The sequence below is a fragment of the Electrophorus electricus genome, chromosome 2 (assembly GCF_041902795.1).
Source record: "Electrophorus electricus isolate QZ-2024a chromosome 2, ASM4190279v1, whole genome shotgun sequence".
Lineage (NCBI taxonomy): Eukaryota > Metazoa > Chordata > Actinopteri > Gymnotiformes > Gymnotidae > Electrophorus > Electrophorus electricus.
Window position 1 is genome coordinate 16,000,978 of NC_137498.1, and position 21,702 is coordinate 16,022,679.

General features: G+C 38.0%; 1 pseudogene; it reads left to right on the forward strand.

Moving 5' to 3' along the window:
- Nucleotides 1-1,882: 1,882 nt before the first annotated feature.
- LOC145660312 (alpha-1-antitrypsin homolog) lies at nt 1,883-4,147 on the forward strand (annotated as a pseudogene).
- Nucleotides 4,148-21,702: the final 17,555 nt, after the last annotated feature.

A 21,702-nucleotide genomic window follows, 5' to 3' on the forward strand; every position in this document is an offset into this window, starting at 1 on the left:
TGTGGAACTGGAAAATGTACAAAACAGACATGGCAAGGAGACAAATGTAATGACACAAGCTTCCAGTTTGTTTGCTCTTCATGCATGCTGGCTGACCATGAAGGACGGTCCACAATAGTCGGTGCCAACTCTCAGACCAAATCAGGTTTCACAAAACAGGTTATTGAACTTGTCCTGAACTTGTGCCAAACCAAAGTCAATTAAAAAAAATCTCACAAGCTTAGGTCTGCTTGCCTGATCTTTTTAAGATAGCAGAAAAAGTACAAATACTCTTTAGCTAATTTTGGGATCAACTGAACACTGGACACAACATTTGAACATTTGACTCTTTGTATGTAGGTTAGCTAAGAACATGATCATAAGAAATCTCAGTAATACTGGCATGTCAGGCACTGAAGAGACAAGCCTCATATCCTTATCAATAGAATTTTGTGCTAAATAAAACATATAAGGGGTTTAATTCTATGTGAGTTGGAACTGAAATGAAAATGAAACTTCACTGCGTGTACAATGCTGTTCTCAATTTTAAAATTAAATCCACAATATATTTTAACAGCCCTGGATCTAGACTGCTCTGGTTGAGGAGGCAGTAAAACATAATGGGTTGGCATGTGTTTAGTCATATTTTGAAAGCCAGAACTATATTCTGGGCTTGATTTGAAGAGGGATGTGAGGAGATGCAAATCTCCCAGTGAAAAAAAAAAATACATGCGGACAACCAATCCCTTGTAAAACACCTCTCCCTTTACACCCCATCTGGATTAATATTAATGTGATGTCATTTAAGATGTCTTATTATTTTCACTCTAACCTTCTGTATGATTTACACGCTAAGTTACGTTGGGCGTATCAGGAATTCCTCGTGTCAAACGAGGTGGATCCGTAGAGTTGCGATCTTTCTCTTTACATTGGTGACTCAGTGGAGGGCTTGGTGCGTCATGCATCTGCCTTGGATGATTCTAGAAATGCAGCAAGATCTATGCTCTTTATTCAAGAAGAAAAACAATAACCAGCATTAACCAGTGAAAGATGTTTGGAGTTAATAAAACAGAAAATCTGATCGTATAATCAGGGGAATGTCCTAATATAGATTCAAATAAGCTTTTTTCCCCACTTTTAAAGGCAAACATAAAATGTTTCACAATCTGCTCAACCGTCATGATGAGAAATGCTAAGCTAATTTAGTCAGATATTATTGCTAGCAGTGTGGCTAACTCTGTGCATTTAAACCACATAAAGGCTCAGAGATGGAGCTTGCAGCTGACCCTGATGGTAAATGATGACAGCAGAGCTAATGATACAAGCTTAAATTGAAATAGGAGGTAAATAAATAAAATAAAAATGCATACACCTGAGACTGAAACATGCTGTGTGGCTAAATGTGCACTTTCAAAAGCTTCCAAAACTGGCTGCGATGGCGAGGAATCGTTCAAGTTGTGTGAAGGTTCTCAGAGAGGTCAGTGGTACCGAGAATAAAAAGAGCTCTGAAAGTACTAAGTACATGTTAGCTAATATGAAAAAAAGACTGCCATCCTGTATAGCTGATAAAAAGAACTGCACTTATGTACACAGATCAGTTAGTGTATTCGAAGACCGCAGCAGCTGAGTTTGGAATGAGACTACACAGCCTAACAGGAATCAATACCAGAGCTAACAATGCCAGCATACAGGGTTTTGGCATCAGTAATGTTAACTAAAGGATAAATGCTGTGCAATGTTCCTGCTCTATTTGAAACAGCCCCTCAGTGGTTAATGTTTAAAGGACTGACCTCAGATTACACCAAACAGACTATAAAATGTATGAACTCAATCCCAATAGTTTACTGCTGACAGGACGTGGATGGTAAGTAAATGTACTGTAAGATGACTGATATTCTGGAGATACAAATAATTTTTTCCTCAGATCTTGTTTCAACTAAATGGCAAACACTTCAACAGTGATCTATTACATCTTTAAAAATGTAAAAACTGAATTAAAGACTAGACTCAGAAGTAGTCTCCATGCAGGCTATCACGTATATACCTCTCTTATGAAAATCCATGTGTTGACTATTTTCTAATGTAATAGTTGTGTTTAAATGAACCTGCATGTGATACATTTCAAATCTGTGCAGTGCTTCTGCAGGTGTTAAAATGTGGGGAAAGGTCCAGTGCTGTTTGATTGTTGTCCTCATACTGTCAGTGGACTGGACTGTAGGCATCAAGGAGCAGGATCATGATCAAGACCATTCAGCAGATCACCACCAACATCTCCATCATGGCAAGGATGCAGCCCACCCCCACCAGAATGGAGAAGACAAACCCTGCCACAAACTCTCACCCCACAACGCAGACTTTGCCTTCTCCCTCTACAAGAAGCTGGCCAGCCATCCTGACACCCAGGGCAAGAATATCTTCTTCTCTCCTCTGAGTATCTCCATGGTTCTATCCATGCTGGCCCTGGGGGCCAAGAGCAATACCCACTCACAAATCTTCAGCACTCTGGACTACAGTGCTCTCACAGCTGATCAGGTCAATGAAGGCTATGAGCACCTTCTCCACATGCTGGACCACAGCCAGGATGCCCTACTGTTGGAAATAGGAGGAGCTGCAGCTGTACAAAAAGGCTTCAAGCCTGAAGACAAGTTTCTGAAAGATATCCAGCACTTCTACAAAGGTGAAGCCATCAGTGTGGACTTTTCCACACCTGAAGTCGCTGTGCAGGAGATCAACAAGTTAATTGCCAAAAAGACCAAGGACATGATCACTGATCTGGTCAAGAGTCTGGATGCTGCCACTGTGATGATGCTCATCAACTATGTGTATTTCAAAGGTAAAAGGAGACAAGTAGAACCCACTAGAGATTAAATAATTTTTCATGTATTTCACCTGAACTGCAGTAACCAGTTTTGTATTTCATTCTCTCAGGTAAATGGCAAGAGGCTTTTAAAGTGGAGCACACCAGCAAAGGTGACTTTCATGTGGATGAGAACACCACAGTGCCTGTGGATATGATGAACAGAAATGGTGAATATGACTTCTACTATGACCAGGGCAACTTTACGTCCGTTATCATGCTGCCATATAATGGAAACGCCTCCATGATGATCGTCCTGCCTGACCATGGAAAAATGGAGGAGTTGGAGAAACACATCAGCTAGGATCACCTCAAGTACTGGAAGGACAAAGTCCACAAAATGTAATGTATCATGAAATGCTTTTTAAAATATACTTTCATTTATACATATTAAGTAGTACCACAAAGTAAAACCTTTACTCTCTGACAAGGTTACCAATGACAAAAATGTATTAAATAAATATTTTGCCCATGCTATTCCATGTAAGAGTGCGTTTGCCTGACTGACCATGTCTGTTCTCCAGCACTTTGGACTTGTATATGCCCAAGTTCTCAGTGTCTGCTTCCTCCTGTCTTGGGGACACTCTGAAGGACATGGGAATGGTTGATGCATTCTCAGACAGTGCAGACTTCTCTGGAATCAGTAAGGGGGCCAAGGTGGCAGTTTCCAAGGTATGTGGAGAAATGCTGTCATGTCTAGAGTGTCACATTATGAGTGTGGGAGATATTGTTAATAGACTGCCCATCTTAAATATCCAGTAGAATTTTGACTGCACTCTGAGCCTCAAATAAAAAAAAAAAAAAAAGTGAATTTCTAGGTTTGTCTCTCTTGATATGACACAATATGAAGTTACATTTGTATAGTGCCTTTCAAGTACCCAAGGACACTTTACAATCAACACACTGCACAATGCTTTTACATCCAGTCAACACACTGGTGAGATGCAGCAGGCAAATTCCATCTGTTGTCCACCAAGGACTGTTCAGAAGTTAATGCATCTACTGCTTACATACATTAAAGTGTCATTCAATGACTGCCCAGATTGGTCCTTCCCCACAGGTCCTGCACAAGGCCGTCCTCAGCGTGGATGAGCAGGGCACTCAGGCTACAGCTGCAACTACTCTTGAATTCATGCCCTTGTCATTTATTTTCAAAACAGAAGTCAACAGACCGTTCCTAGTCTTCATTGTGGAGAAGAACACCAGGAGTATCCTGTTCATGGGAAAGATAACCGACCCCACTGTGTAGTGGTAGACGTCTCCCACACAGTCTAGTCAGCAGTACGATGGGAGTGCTACTGATATCTCTCATATCAATTAGCAACAAATATAGTCATGTCTCTGTATTATCTCGGAGCAATGAAAGGCTAAATGTTGTGCTAGTTTAGTGAGCTACATATAGAAGGGACTTCATTTAGCTATAATTAAACTTAAAATTAAATGCTCCTTTCAGACTTAGTCCAGTTCCCTTACACCAGATATGAGAAAAAGTAACAGACTGTTGGATTATTTCTGATGGCACAGTGAATACAGATGTACACAAACCCAGGCATCTGAATGGAAATAAAGTTGTTGAGTGATATTTGAATGAGTCTTCATTTGTTTTGACAAACCAATCATGGCAGTCTGTAGCACACAAATCAGGGGCAGTTATAACATTAGGGATGTTGGTCATATATATCAGTGTTTCATACAAATATTACTTAAGTCATATGGAACTATGTAATTCTAAAACAGACATAGCGATGTGACAGACGTACATTAAGCTCCAAACTCTCTAACAGTCCTGTGACTCATTTATAAATCAGTTTTGAGTTATTTCCCAGTGCGTTGTCTTGTATGTTGATTCACTATGATGATCTGATCACAGCAGTTGGTGCAACATCCAGGCCCCTCTGAGTCTGTCAGGGTTCAAAATCAGATTTATCACCTTTGATTTGGTGTCAGATAAAGTAATAAGAATTACACTAACGCTGTGTCTAAGCCAGTAACTGGATGGGCCATATTTGATGTAATTTGTGTTAATTTGTCCATTTGAACAGTAACTGAGTCAGAAATCAGACTTCAAAATGCTGTTCTCAATTTAAAGAATGTACAATGTATGGTAGCTAGGTCTGACATTGAGGATTTTAGAGGGGATCTCATTTTTTTTAAGATGGTGCATTATAGAGTAAATAATTTTGTTCTTTTTTCAAATTTATTTGATCTTATATGACTTAATGTCTGTACTGGATCTGAAAACCTCCTTGTCCTGTAACAGATATCTTAACTTTATTATATATCTCTAGGATTAGCTAAAACCATATGTATTAAAAGTAATATGTTTTAAACCATTTTATTCTTAGATTTAGTGCTTATATTTTTGCCAAGGACCAATCCCCTCTGATTTTTCCTCCTACCCCTTGTTTTCAAGTGTCATCTTGCTCCTTGCGACTGAGTTACAAAGGCTAGTGGTTGAAATCTACCCCCTTGCTTCTGCATCCATTTATCAATGATTCACAAGGGATTCTGAGAAATTTCTCCTAATGCACAATTTGAAGTGAGACTCTGAATCCCTCAGTTTGGAGGGCCATTTAGCTCTAAGACCTCACCCTAGCCCTCTATCAGAGACCCAACCCCTACTCATGAACACAGTTGTCAGTGTGTGCTGGGAGGTCAATGGTGTTTCCATTGAGATAAGGAATTACATAAACTGAGATGCTCAGTTTATGTTTTCTCTTTACTGTACTTCCTCTCACTAAACGTGAGTGTGAAATTCTCTCTTAATGCTGAGTGACATGAAACTGTACATATATGTGATAATCTAAAAATGTTATTAAAGTGAGTTGAATCATTCAAGATTTATTTGGCTGAATTAGAATTATAACCTGGTTGGTCTTAGAATGAAAAATATGATTAAAAGGTCCAGAATGCAAACAGACAAAATCTTTGCATGAAGTAAAGTTTATTAATCAAAAATAAATCAAAAAGTCAAAAGATGTTATTTCAGAAAATGAAAAGACAGGTTGGGGAAAATGAAGGGAAAAAAGAAATACAAAATAAATTGGTAAAAAGAGCTGGGAAAAGTTAAAGAGTAGGGCTAATTTTGTTGGAGCGCTTGGCACAGGACAAGGTGCTTTTTATAGCCTGCCATCCTCGTCTGAAGAAGATGCGTACTCTCTTCAACCTCTTGCATTCTGAGCCTTTATATTTGAAATAAAAGTAGAATTTTTAAACTGGTGTCCATGGAGTGGATGTATGTAAACTCTGATTATTGATGTGGTGCTTTGATGCTACTCACCAGCTGGGGTGTTCTCCACTTTGACTGCCTCTGTAATAGATTCCGCTACTCCACCCAGATCCTCTCTTACATCTACAATTTATTTTTCCCAAAAATCAATACAAATGCAATTACATAATAAAGTACAGGCACATATTTAAAGTGAACAAACATCATGTCCTACTGTGTGTTCTTAATGAAAAGCTAGATTTATGCAAGAAAGTACATCTGCACCTTCTACATGGGCGCTGTGGTCCAAAGAGCAAATCTCTTCCGTTGACTCTGTGATCATAAAGTGTTCAGCAGTTCTGCTCTGGATGGTATGAACCTCCTTACAGTCCTCCTGTTTCTTGGGTGAGAAATGAGAAATAATCAGTGATGAATTGTAAAGGAAATGAATCATCCATTGACCACCCCTGGGCAGTGGAAACTCCACTAATGGACAGCATATTTTGGACTACCATCTGTATAAGTCAGGAAAGTGTGAAGGCTAAATAAATAAAACTGTGGATGCAGTCTATATAAATCATTAAAATTATAGTATAAAATGATGTAGACACTTACACTTTCTCCCAGTTTGGCCGAGTAATGCTGCTTAAACCCAGCAATGGTAGCAGGGTCTCTATGACTCTTGTGTCTTCTGGTAATGATATTAGTAATGAAGTTGTCCCTTGGCATATAGAAAGGACAGAAGAAAGCTCTATTGTATTGAAAGATAATAAAGCCATTTTTTTTTTTTTTAAAAGTTAACAGTTTGTTTGTGTTTTTTGACAACTAAAAAAAAAATTAATTAAAATTAAAGATTTATTCCTAAGAAGTAATTGAATTTGAACTGAAAATTAGGCTTTGATTACAACACAATTTTCTATAAAACAAGGCTTATTTTACATGCATTTGTGCACAGGATTACTTTTGTAGCCTAGTTTCATAACTCTATGGGAATGAGAAATCAAAGCTTATAGATTTTATTGTTTTATATAGTTATATAACAGAACAAATGGCCACCCGTAGCTCAATTTCTTCTACAAATGTTAATACATGTGAAACAAAGTTTGCCTGTTGTCCGACACAGCTTACAAACCATAAAATGCACCACGTACGTGAACATTAGCGAGAACACAGACCGACAGGGGGATAAACACACACAGACATTAGGAGAATAACCCGGTGCAGGTGTGTGTGACTACATAGTCGTGGTTTCACACAAGACCATGAACTCCCACTGCAGGCGGCGGGCCGTACCACGTGACTAGTGGGGCGGGGAGCTCACTATCAGCCCACTAATTAGTTCTCCGTTCAGTCAAAAGTTCTCTATCATTAAAATGTGTGTTCTCTTTTTAAATTCGCATATTGGCTACTTGTTTATAATACGATTCCGTTATCAAATATTTAGTATCTGCCTTTGTAGATAAAACTAAATTCTACTTACGTTTTGTTTTCGTTTCTCAGTACCTCTTATGCGTGAAGAATTGTTTGTAGTCTCTGTTGATGTTTTGTCTAAAATGATCGTCATCGGCAAATCCACTCAGTAAACTGATCTGGGGTCAGAAATAGAATGACACAAATTCTGACATAATCGAGCGCTAAATTCTGTTCAGTGGTTGTTTAGAACAATGAAAAAAGTGCAGCTGAAATGACATTATAGTCTCATATCAGAAATCACACTATCACATTTTAAAATCATTTCCCCCTCTTTATGCCATCATTTTGTTATCAGGTTCAGATTAAAAAATCTAAATAAATAAAGTAAATATAACCTATACATGTAAACTAATTTAATTAATTATATTAATATTAATTAATTAGTAATCATTCCACATAGGTACAGTTCACTCACTCTGTATTCGTTATAATCCAAAGTCATTTGAACACTCATTAAGGATCAAAATGCAACCTAAACAACAACTATAATAATAAATTCTTAAGAAATTATACAATTTTAACTGAAAATTAGGCTTATTAATCACAATACAATGTTCAACAAAACGGCTTATCTTTACTCTGGTGTTTCAGTACTAAGGCTACGCAGTTATGCAAACACTTTCTTGCATAATATATGCTTATATTATGAAATTGAGCAACTAGACAAACAGAATTAAATGCTCCGTTCATTACTGATTCAAATGGTTTATTATTTTTAAAAAATATATTTTTTAAAAGTGCAGGATGGTAGCCCCAAAATAACCTGCACATGGTTTTACAGGGGCTATTCCAGCATGTGCTTTATCACACAATGTTTTGATCACATCTTCACAAAGGTTAATTACTGCTGAAAAGAAATAAGGTTAGCATACATTTTTTTATTTTCTTATAGCCTATAAAGAACACCCAACCAAACAACCTAGCTACAAAGAGACAAGGATAAAAACGTCATTACATGTATTATATAGGCATACAGATTTGAAATTAATGTGGTAAATGCAGTGGACAGGATGGAGTCTAGAATTCATCATATGTTGAAGCATCTGTGGTGACATCCTCATATGGCTCTTCAGTGTCTTCATCAGTTTCACCATAACCTGCCACCATTAGGTGGTGTGTTTCTTTCACAGCTACCAGCTCTGTCTTCAGCTCCTCAAGCTTTGGGAATACAACACTGTGCAGGCCACAGTAAGCTTGAGCAGAAATTCCTGAAGGGTAGTTAAAAAAATAAATAAATCAAACTGGGTAATAAAAGCACCATGAAAAAACACCACAACACAATCTACAATCTAACAACCAAACATCACACCTCATCAAAAATAAACACAATCACATTCTGAATGCAAGATTATATATAATCAGGTCATAAATACAACATGAATAATTAACTGATCATATTAATAGGGCTTTGAAAAGTAGGATCCAGTGTAGAGTCACGTATGAATGCTGGGAAACAAAGTATCTATCAGTATGGCCCTTTGTAGGAAAGATTATCTGTAAAACAGTTCAAGAACATATATATATAAGGCAGGCTTGAACCCAGGTCATCTAACTGATGACACCAATAGCCTATTGGGTGAGCAACCACCCTCTAACAAGGGATAGCCCCTGTCCAAAACAGTTAGATCTTGGATCAGGTAAAACAAAAGGAAAAAAACTAAACACCATGCCGAGCATGGAAAAAGGGAGAACAAAGGACGTAACGGGAAGAAATGGCAACCCCGATGCACTGAGGAAAACCAAACTAAAATTTCCCAAACAAGACCAGAAAACAGGGAACAACTTGAATGGCTAAGGGAAGCCTTGGGAGAGAGACAGACTCGAGAGGGAAGGTGTAAAAACACAAACACCCTCACAGATAAGAAGTGAGGTGTAGCAGGAAGTTACCAGCTAGGAGCTTGGCTCAAATATTTAGCAAACAACCAGCTCTGAATGACTGGGTCATGGGGCTTTTATTAGGTCTAACCCAGCTGTTGGGTGTTAAACCTGATTAGTGGTGTGGTTGACTTGAGGCCTCCCTCTGGTGGCCGGAGGGGCCTTGGCCTGGTGCCAACCCTTACAGTATCCTATATGAAGTGAACTGCATTAACAAGCAAAGCTCAAATTGTTACATAAATGGAGCAACCAAATTGCTCAGTTATAACTATCATTGTTATAAGGATAGTGAATGTCATTAGAACAATGCTAAAAATCATATCATATTTAAAGTAAATATTTATTAATCTAACAAGCAAATGTGGAGGAGTCTGACAGTAAGGTGTGTTTCTACAGGTTGCGTATTGGAACACAACAGGGAGACAAAACACATCACTGCACACACAGGAGACTCAGTACTGCTACCCTGCAGCTGCATAGACTTGCTTGCCAAACCTGAGAGTTTCACCTGGAAGAAATACCACCCAAAAAGAAGAACATGGGATGTGATCTCCAGTGAGAGTGAACAGTACAGAAACAGAGTTCAGCTAGGTACTGCTCACGCTCCAGGAAATCTCTCCCTACTCATATTACACCTGACAGTTGAAGATGAGGGAGATTACGATTGTATACATAAGGAATATGAACAACTATACATCAAACTCACTTTTAAAGGTAAGTAACTTAGATCCATATTCTTAGTGCATTGATAATCTCATAAATAAACTGAACTTTAGCAAACTAGTGTTACATTATACCTGTAGCACCTGTTACACCTAAAGAGCACTCTTAGACCATCAAAGGCTGATATACTGGACATAGTATGAATGCTACAGGTCACTTGGGTAGTGTTTTCTCACTGATGTGGCTTGGTGTGATGGGACAGGTAAGGCCAGATGCTCGCGGATGTAGAGAGAGATTTATTTTGTTTCAACTTTTGATGGATGAACAGGCCAGGGTCAAAACAAGGAAAGCCAAGGCAGGGGTAATCCAAATCATACAGGTAAACTGTCCGAGTCCAACAACCAAAGAGCAATAACAAACCAATCAAACTATACAAAAGGGGTAGGAAAAAATCAGTAGTCTGGAGAACAAAAAACACAATCGAAACACGGGAAAGCAATCAAGGAAATAACTCTCGGTATGCACAGTCGAAACTAGTGGCAATATCGCAGAATTCTGGTGAGGTCTAATGAGGTTTATATACAGGTGGGAAGTAGAAAACAGGTGCTGTCAATATTCTGGTGATGAGGATCTGAATGAATGTGTATGATTGGATGAGTCCTTGACCTTGCGACAAATGGCATGTTGGGTGTTGTAGTGTGCTTGGAGTTCGGTCGACGTGATACTTGGTAGGTGTTTGTTTGCAAAAGGACAGCTAAAACAAGTCCAGGGTAAATATGAAATGTATATTTGTAGTTTGACTAAAGGCTTTATCCAAAATGACAGAAGTGATCTGTTTTTGACTCATCTCATCCAAAATTAGATGTATTCCCAATTGTCCAAAGACATGTTTTACCTGAAAATGGCATTTTTCTTCATGTGCCCTTACTATGACAGTCAATAAAGTGACAGTGCAAAACTATATTTCCCAACCACAGAAGTCTAATTACAGGCTATACACCCACATTGACAGCTTTTTGGTCAACATACAAAACAAATTTAAAATATATATTTTAAATACTTCTAATACTTCATTGGGAATTTTATTTTGACATAATTTGATTTGTTTTGTGGCCGTATCACAACGCTCAAGAGGGATAATTCCAATGCATTAGTGCTAACTCTATAATATAACACCATTACTTGGAAAGTCAACACTTCATTATAAAAATTAGTTTTTAAATAAACTTTTAAACATGCGCTGATGAGCTTGTTCACTTGCCCCCCCTCAGGTACAATCACATGTCTACTAGTGTCACGAATGTAAACCACCCTGAATGTTCCTATACACATTTATAATGGGTCAGTACTGTAGCCAAACTTGCAAACACAAGTAGTACTAAAGCAGTACACTATCTTATGCTAACAAACACATCTCCCTCTCCAGGAATCTCAACAACAGAATTTACATCAAGATTTGATGGCAAAACAAGTGCAAAGGCTCCAGCTGACGCTTCCACTACTGACAGTGCAAAGACTCTGACTGACGGTAACATGCATTTACTGCATATCAACATGGTCTCCTAATATCTTAAAAAGCAATTAAAATGCATGCTGTGTAAAAACATAAACACTAACACGCACACAAATACACATAACATTTGTATAACGTTTGCCTTCAGATGTCCAAAACCCTGCTGGTGATCTATTATATATCCTCATGACTACTGCTGTGGGAGCTGTCCTCCTCCTGCTGCTGGGTCTCGTGGGGGTCTTGTGCTGGAGATACAAAGGTACACATACACACACACACACCACTGTAACATAAGAAAAACAACCTCCACATCATTACTGGCACATGTCCTTCAAGGTCAAATCTTCCATGCTGTGTGTGTGTGTGTTTTTACAGGATTGTTCTGCTGTGCTTTGTTCACCTGTTCAAGTGAGTGCTACTTTGTATGTGAATCCTGGGGGTTCAGATGATATAATACAATTAGTACAATACAGTTCAAATAAGGGATCACATATATCATATACAGCACTATTTTCATGTTTTTTTAAAGGAAAACCATCTTTGGGAAAACACAGGTTCTGAAATTCAAGTTTTGTTGAAGCAGTAACAAATACCTGAGCAGGGGGTTTTATACAGATAGTGTGTGGGGTTCCCTAGTTGTGTGGGGTCCATGGTGAGTTTCTGATACAAAGCAGCTCCTGATACACTGATGAACGTTTTTGATGATGGCTGTTGTGATCTCCAGTTTGAAATCAGTGGAGATGGTGGTGTGTAGAAAGCTCAGACTCCACATCACTTATTGTACTGAGTTACAAAGGGAGATGGACAGTTGTCTTATTTCAGAAATGAATCTTCCATCTCTACTGCTTTTTGCATGTTGACCTCCAAGTTGTTTTCAGTGCACCACAAAGCCAGACGAGCCACTTGACTCCACTAGCAGTCCCGTCAGTGTTGCTAACGAGTCCTGTTAGGGTCATTTGCTTGATGATAGCTGGAAATGCACTTGTTGGTGTAGCAGGAGAAGAGGAGGACTGAGAGTGTCCAGCCTTGAGGAACCCCAGTGCTGATGGATAGGGGCTCTGACAGATAAGGTTCCAGGCACACAAGCTACTTTCTATCTGACAGGTAGATGAAAATGCCCTGAACAGACACAGGGTTCCACTCTCAATTGTGTTGAAAGCCGAGCTGAAGTCTAAGTAAGATAGACTTAAGTAAGAGGTAAGATAGACCCAACTTCTTGAAGCATTTCATGACTACTGATGTTAAAGCTTATGACCTGTAGGTATTAAGGCTGGTTATATTGTCCTTCTTTGGACAAGGATTATTTACCACTAAATTCTACCTGTGTTTCACTTCACCTGTGTCCTTATGGAGCACAGCTCTTATCACTTCATTCATATGAAAACGGAGACATGTTCTGGACATGTACCAGTGATTTCAGACCATATATAGGATATTGTTGTTGCCTTTTGCATGATGGTCACAGGTGCATAAAAGTATTTGGTGCATTTGACTTGTGCATTTGTGTGCATGTATAGACTCCTATATACAGTATTTTTGTGAAAGTGTGTTTTAGTGTTTACACAAGTTTGCTAATTTTCCATTTTTGTGTTTCTACAGGAAGATTCGAGTGTCCTATATGCAACTGTAAATCCAGAATTGAAATGCAAAACAGCAAAAGAACAGGTGTGTATCATACTGAATGTGTGTTTTGTAAACATGTTTGTTATGTAACAATTGTTAATGTGTTATTCCTACAGGATGATGTCACTTACTCCACTGTAGTACACAGTCAGAAAACCAAACCAGCGTCCACTCCAATGGATAATGCAGATTATACAGAATATGCCAGCATCAAATTAAATTCAAGTTAAGCACACACACACACACACACACACACACACACACACACACACACACAAATGCAATCAAGCAAATGGACAAAAAACAAACATACAAAAACATGTATGGTAGTCAGTAAATAGCAAGTATTTTATTTGTTTCATCACTGTAAATGCCTCATTAGGGGTTAATCTGCTGAAAGGTAATTTGAATACTTCTGTGAATTATTAGCTTTTTTGCATGTAATTTATTTAGTAGTAGTGCTTTTGGCTTTAATGAAATAAAAAATGATGTGTAAATTTTCACAGTACGGCCCCTCCTCCCAGACATGTGTGTGTGTGTGTGTGTGTGTGTGCGTGTGTGTTCATTCATATGGCCATGCCATCCCCATGTTTCACACCTGCTCTTGTATATAACTTTCCTGTTTAGTAGTGGATGTTGTCGGTGATTGACCATGTATTAGCCTATGTGCTACGTTGTCTGGTGTTAATAAACGTAACTTTTGTCGGCTTGTTCATGCGTCCTGCCTAGCCTCCTACCTAGAGTTGTATAGCCTGCACTGTATAGATGAACAACTGTTCAATTAATTTTTATTTAGGTTCAATTAAAATTCAGTTATATTACATTGTAAAGCTATAAATGAGACACTGCAGTTCCTGAGGAGTTTTAATAAAACTATAAATGAGTACACGGCAACTTAACAGAAAATAAGACAAATTCAAAATAAATGTCAACAAGCAACACTTGGTATTATATATATATATATATATATACACAGTTGTGTTCAAAATAATAGCAGTCCAACATGACTAATCAGATCAATCACTGTTTTTAGTATAAATTATATTACTGCATGGTATATAAGAGTCATAGAAAACCATCAGACCCAACATTCATGATATGCATGCTCCTGAGTTTGTGTAATTGAATAATTAATTGAAACGGGCGTGTTCAAAATAATAACAGTGTGGAGTTCAATTAGTGAGGTTGTTCCTTCTGTGAAAAAACAGATGTCAATCAGGTGGCCTTTATTTAAAGATGAAGCCAACACATGTTGTACATGCATTTCTCTCTGAAAATCTGAGAAAAATGGGTTGTTCCAGACATTGTTCAGAAGAACTGTGTACTTTGATTAAAACTTTTATTGGAGAGGGGAAAACGTATAAAGAAGTGCAGAAAATGATAAGCTGCTCAGCTAAAATGATCCCCAATGCTTTAAAATAGAAAACAAAACCAGAGAGATGTGGAAGAAAACGGAAGACTACCATTGGATTGAAGAATAGCCAGAATGTCAAAGATTCAGCCAATGATCAGCTCCAGGGTGATCAAAGACAGTCTGAAGTTACCTGTAAGTACTGTGACAATTAGAAGATGCCTGTGTGAAGCTAATCTATCAGCAAGAAGCCCCCACAAAGTCCCATTGTTAAAAAAAAGACATGTGCTGAAGAGGTTACAATTTGCCAAAGAACACATGGACTAGCCTAAAGAGAAATGAAGAAACGTTTTGTGGACTGATGAAAGTAAGATTGTTTTTTTTAGATCCAAGAGCCACAGACAGTTTGTCAGATGACCCCCAAACACTGAATTCAAGCCACAGTACACTCTGAAGACAGTGAAGCATGGTGGTGCACGCATCATGATATGGGGATGTTTCTCTTATTATGGTGTCGGGCCTATTTATCGCATACCAGGGATCATGGATCAGTTTGCATATATCAAAATACTTGAAGAGGTCATGTTGCCTTATGCTGAAGAGGAAATGCCCTTGAAATGGATGTTTCAACAAGAGAATGACCCCAAACACACCAGTAAGCGAGCAGCATCTTGGTGCCAGACCAACAAAATTAAAGTTACGGAGTGGCCAGCCTAATCCCCGGACCTAGTTAGTGACATCAACAATTAATTTCTTAATGCAGGTCACTTCATATAGGATATATTTTGGGGCTACAATCCTGCACTTTTAAAAAATAATAAACCATTTGAAGCGGTAATGAATGGACATTTAATTATGTTTGTCTATGTATGTCTGCATTTACCACATTAATTTCAAATCTGTATGCCTATATAATACATGTAATGACATTTTTATCCTTGTCTCTTTGTAGCTAGGTTGTTTGGTTGGGTGTTCTTTATAGGCTATAAGAAAATAAAAAAATGTATGCTAACCTTATTTCTTTTCAGCAGTAATTAACCTTTGTGAAGATGTGATCAAAACGTTGTGTGATAAAGCACATGTTGGAATAGCCCCTGTAAAACCATGTGCAGGTTATTTTGGGGCTACCATCCTGCACTTTTAAAAAATATATTTTTTAAAAATAATAAACCATTTGAATCAGTAATGAACGGAGCATTTAATTCTGTTTGTCTAGTTGCTCAATTTCATAATATAAGCATATATTATGCAAGAAAGTGTTAGCATAACTGCGTAGCCTTGGTACTGAAACACCCAAGTAAAGATAAGCCTTGTTTTGTTGAACATTGTATTGTGATCAATTAGCCTAATTTTCAGTTAAAATTGTATAATTTCTTAAGAATATATTATTGTTGTTCTTGTTGTTTAGGTTGCATTTTGATCCTTAATGAGTGTTCAAATGACTTTGGATTATAACGAATACAGAGCGAGTGAATTGTACCTATGTGGAATGATTACTAATTAATTAATATATAGTTTACATGTATAGGTTATATTTACTTTATTTATTTAGATTTTTTAATCTGAGCCTGGTAACAAAATGATAGCGTAAAGAGAAAGAAATGATTTTAAAATGTGATTTATAATATGAGACTATAATGTCATTTCAGCTGCACTTCTGCCATTGTTCTAAACAGCCACTGAACAGAATTTAGCGCTCCATTATGTCATAATGTGTGTCATTCTATTTCTGACCCCAGATCAGTTTATTGAGTGGATTTGCCGATGACGATCATTTTAGACAAAACATCAACAGAGACTACAAACAATTCTTCACGCATAAGAGGTACTGAGGAACGAAAACGAAACGTACGTAGAATTTAATTTTATCTACAAAGGTAGATACTAAATATTTGATAACGGAATCGTATTATAAACAAGTAGCCAATATGCGAATTTAAAATGAGAACATAAATTTTAATGATAGAGAACTAATTAGTGGGCTGATAGTGAGCTCCCCGCCCCACTAGTCACGTGGTACGGCCCGCCGCCTGCAGTGGGAGTTCATGGTCTTGTGTGAAACCACGACTATGTAGTCACACACACCTGCACCGGGTTATTCTCCTAATGTCTGTGTGTGTTTAAACCCCGGTTGGTGTGTGCGTCCCTGTCGGTCTGTGTTCGCTAATGTTCACGTACGTGGTGCACTTTATGTTTGTAAGCTGTGTTCAACGTTGCTCATGTTCATCTTGCCTGTTTCGTGTGAGCGCCACTGTGTTCGTTATTCGTGTTCGTCTAATAAACGTCTGTCAACGTCAAGCGAGTTTGTGGGACCTCCGGCACCCGGGCCCTCACAGCTGGTTAATTTAACGGACCGCACAAATATATTATATTGCGGCATAAGTGAGCAAAGAATGAACTAACTAAAAGGAAACGTTGATGGATAAAAGGGGAAGTAGCTGAAAATATTCGCGTAACTGAACTCCATTAGATGAAATGCGTTGACTGAGACAAGGGAAAGTGACTTCTGCGCTTGTTTTAGAAAAGCCTCTGTAAGACCACGAGTGTGGCCATTATGCACTGTCGGACAACAGGCAAACTTTGTTTCACATGTATTAACATTTGTAGAAGAAATTGAGCTACGGGTGGCCATTTGTTCTGTTATATAACTATATAAAACAATAAAATCTATAAGCTTTGATTTCTCATTTCCATAGAGTTATGAAACTAGGCTACAAAAGTAATCCTGTGCACAAATGCATGTAAAATAAGCCTTGTTTTATAGAAAATTGTGTTGTAATCAAAGCCTAATTTTCAGTTCAAATTCAATTACTTCTTAGGAATAAATCTTTAATTTGAATTTTTTTTTTTAGTTGTCAAAAAACACATACAAACTGTTCACTTTTTAAAAGAAATAAAATGGCTTTATTATCGTTCAATACAATAGAGCTTTCTTCTGTCCTTTCTAGATGCCAAGGGACAACTTCATTACTAATATCATTACCAGAAGATACAAGAGTCATAAAGACCCTGCTACCATTGCTGGGTTTAAGCAGCATTACTCGGCCACTCTGGGAGAAAGTGTAAGTGTCTAGATCATTTTATACTATAATTTTAATGATTTATATAGACTGTATCCACAGTTTTATTTATTTAGCCTTCACACTTTCCTGACTTGTACAGATAGCAATCCAAAATATGCTGTCCATTAGTGGAGTTTCCACTGCCCAGGTGGGGTCAATGGATGATTCATTTCCTTTACAATTCATCACTGATTATTTCTCATTTCTCACCCAAGAAACGGGAGGACTGTAAGGAGGTTCGTACCATCCGGAGCAGAACTGCTGAACACTTTACGATCACAGAGTCAACGGGAGAGATTTGCTCTTTGGACCACAGCACCCATGTAGAAGGTGCAGATGTACTTTCTTGCATAAATCTAGCTTTCCATTAAGAACACACAGTAGGATATGATCTTTGTTCACTTTAAATATGTGCCTGTACTTTATTATGTAATTGCATTTGTATTGATTGTTGGGAAAAAAAAAAAACATCTGTAGATGTAAGAGAGGATCTGGGTGGAGTAGCAGAATCTATTACAGAGGCAGTCAAAGTGGAGAACACCCCAGCTGGTGAGTAGCATCAAAGCACCACATCAATAATCAGTGTTTACATACATTCATTCCATGGACACCAGTTTAAAAATTCTACTTTTATTTCAAATATAAAGGCTCAGAATGCAAGAAGTTGAAGAGAGTACGCATCTTCTTCAGACGAGCATGGCAGGCTATAAAAAGCACCTTGTCATGTGCCAGGCGCTCCAACAAAATTAGCCCTACCCTTTAACTTTTCCCAGCTCTTTTTACCAATTTATTTTGTATTTCTTTTTTCCCTTCAATTTCCCCAACCTGTCTTTTCATTTTCTGAAATAACATCTTTTGACTTTTTGATTTATTTTTGATTAATAAACTTTACTTCATGCAAAGATATAGTCTGTTTGCATTCTGGACCTTTTAATCATATTTTTCATTCTAAGACCAGCCAGGTTATGATTCTAATTTGGCCAAATAAATCTTGAATGATTCAACTCACTTTAATAACATTTTTAGATTAGCACATATATGTACAGTTTCATGTCACTCACCTTTAGTGAGAGGAAGTACAGTAAAGAGAAAACACAAACTGAGCATCCTTGTCTCTATGGAAACACCACTGACTTCCCAGCACACACTGACAACTCTACACCCAGATCTCCACTACCACTGTGGACACACACTGACTCCAGAACTCTCACAGCATTACTTCAGTACTCCAGACCCTAATGTCCACCCAGCAGAGAGGAACTGGGAACAAATGAACTTGGCCAGAGCTCTTATGTTTCTTTTCAAGTTCACATCACCAGCTTTACGGAGACATACTAAACCACACTCAGTGCCATCATGTCCTTTGACCTGTGAGGACTCTGGTTGTTTCTTCCTTTGTGATGTATCCCACAACCCCACATTGACCATGATGCTGCATCTGTGAAACCATATAGGAGACACACATGCTCATTATAAAGCAAAGGGGGTAGAGTCTGATGTAGAGGAGAGAAACAAACAGACATATTATCCCCTCACTCTTATTCTCAAACTCCTCCTTCTAAGTTTATAGTTTTAAAATGCAGTTTATAGAGTTAATCACTTCAAAGCTTGTGCACATACAAATTTTTGCATTATTTTTTCATGGCTTGATATATTTTAGGTTTGCACTGTCTTATGATGTCCTGTGTACTTAATATTTTATTCATTGTATCAAATTTGTTTTATTGGTAAATATACTTTGAACTATTATGCACTGTCACTACAGAATGCTGTCTGCTTTATGTCTCCAGAGACTATAAGCATGCAAACACACACACACACACACACACACACACACACATTCAAGAATTTCTAGATAGTGAGAGGACCTGCTTTTTGTTTGCTTTTTCAGTTTCCACATCACAATAATTTGTTGTGGACCATTGCTTATGCAAAAAAGTTCTTTAAGATTTTTTGTGAGTAATATGCATTTCTGGATTTACTAAATGAGTCAAAAATAAACAACAAAAACCTGCATTACTCACAATAAGAAGCTATTTGAACTTTGATAAACTCTATTAATCAGCCTTTGAACATGGACATGGTTTGGGTAGTACATGAGCAGTCCCTTTTCTCAGTGAAGTACTGACATCTCTCCTCACAGTACACAATATTACCCAAATTATCAGTAACCATACCAGTCCTACTCATACTAAACCTGTTTTGTACTAAATTAAATTCAAACTAGACCTGCCATTGAGAACACACTGGAGCCTAGTTATAGTTTTAGTCTTTGTTTAAAACATCATCCTTTATCCCAATTTCACATTAGAATAGACCCAGCAGTCAGAGTTGTGCTGTTTTGATTATTAAACTACACTTTACCGAATAAAAGTAGTATTTTGTACTATTTCTAGCTAGAAACCACTGATAAGCCTGTCATGGCATAAGGCAAGAAATAGACTAGAAGGAAACTGAGCTTGTGAGTGTGTGACCACAGTTCAGCTGCAGAGGGGCAGAAGCAACACGGTTGTCACTTCTGGTCTAAAATGGGCTTTAGACTCTGATCTGGTACCCACTGCCCACTGCTTGGAACTGTGAGAAATGAAACCGCAGCAGACGTCAGACATCCTGAGCTCTCAGACCACATTAAAATGCATACACATATCTAATACTTTTCTACCACAAACCATATTTTTCTCACACCACTAATAGATTAAGAACACTGCTGTAAAAGTGGAGCCTGTATGTTATATTTGATGTATTCACTGAGCTGAGTTATTTCATGACACAAGTATTTACATGAAAGTAGGGTCATACACTACCATGACTGCAGACATTAGCATTAGTGTATTTATACAGCAGGAGACAAACAGGGAATATCTGGGAACAATTACTGGGAGGGGTAAGAGACAAAACTCACATGAGACACATGTCAAGGGGCAGAGCAGGGGAGGAGCTGCAAACTAAAACATACAAAAGCACATGGAGACAAAGACGTACTAAAGCAATAACATGTAATTGTCTTCTACTCTTTACTACAGTGTAGCCTATAGAAACGTATACCTGGAAATATAGGACAATTATATTTTAACTATATTAAAAAGTACACAGACTTCATAAGATGGAATCATAAGATATGCAGAAATATTTAATAATTATTTGTTATGTAAAACATTTTTCCAGTTCTACCCGAAAAAAGTCAGCTTGCTTAAATAACATTTTTATATTAACAAATAAATGTACAATTTCATGCAATTCAGCATTAAAAGAGAATTTCACACTCACCTTCAGTGAAGAGAAGACACAAACTCAGCACAATTGTCACTATGGAAACACCAGCACACACTGACAACTCTACACCCAGAACTCCACTACCACTGTGGACACACACTGACTCCAGAGATCAGTCCAGAATTCTCTCAGCAGTACTTCACTGAAGTCCACAAGGACTTCACTACAGTAATGTGGTGTCTTGTGAGTCCTGAGTACACCTGAAGTCTGTTTTTTCATTGTGTAGTTTCACAGAGCCCACAGGGCCTCTGTGAACTAGACATGCATGTTGTGGTTTCAGTGTGGGGGGAAGAAAGAGGAGGCTTGAGAAACCACCAGAAGGCTCAAAAAGCCTCCTTGTTGACACCTTACCGTTAAAGCAGCCATGTAACACAGCCAGTCTACTGATGGACAAAATCTGCATAAGCTACTTATAGTGTAGCCATGACACTTTATAAACATAAAATACATAAATACAGCAAACATCAGTTAAACAGAGCCTGGGTGATCAGTTATAATTAGACTCTGCCTTTGCTATGAGCCGTTACACTTAATACTAAAAACTGCTGGTTAAAACAGCAAGGACTGAAAGCACGACTAACAGCTCGCTCAGACCACGTGTTTCTTTTTAAAAACAGCTCAGCTAGCACAGATGTCCTAAATCCAGTCACTGTGGTCCAGAGAAACATCATTATTTCCCATGTTCCTCTGCCTCATACACATTCACTTGGGCCCAATCACATTTCACCCCTTGACCCTACCAGTTAACCCTGGGCCTCCATATGCGGTGTTCATAAGTAAGGGTTGGGTGTCCGATAGAGGGCTAGGGTGCACTGTTAGTGCTAA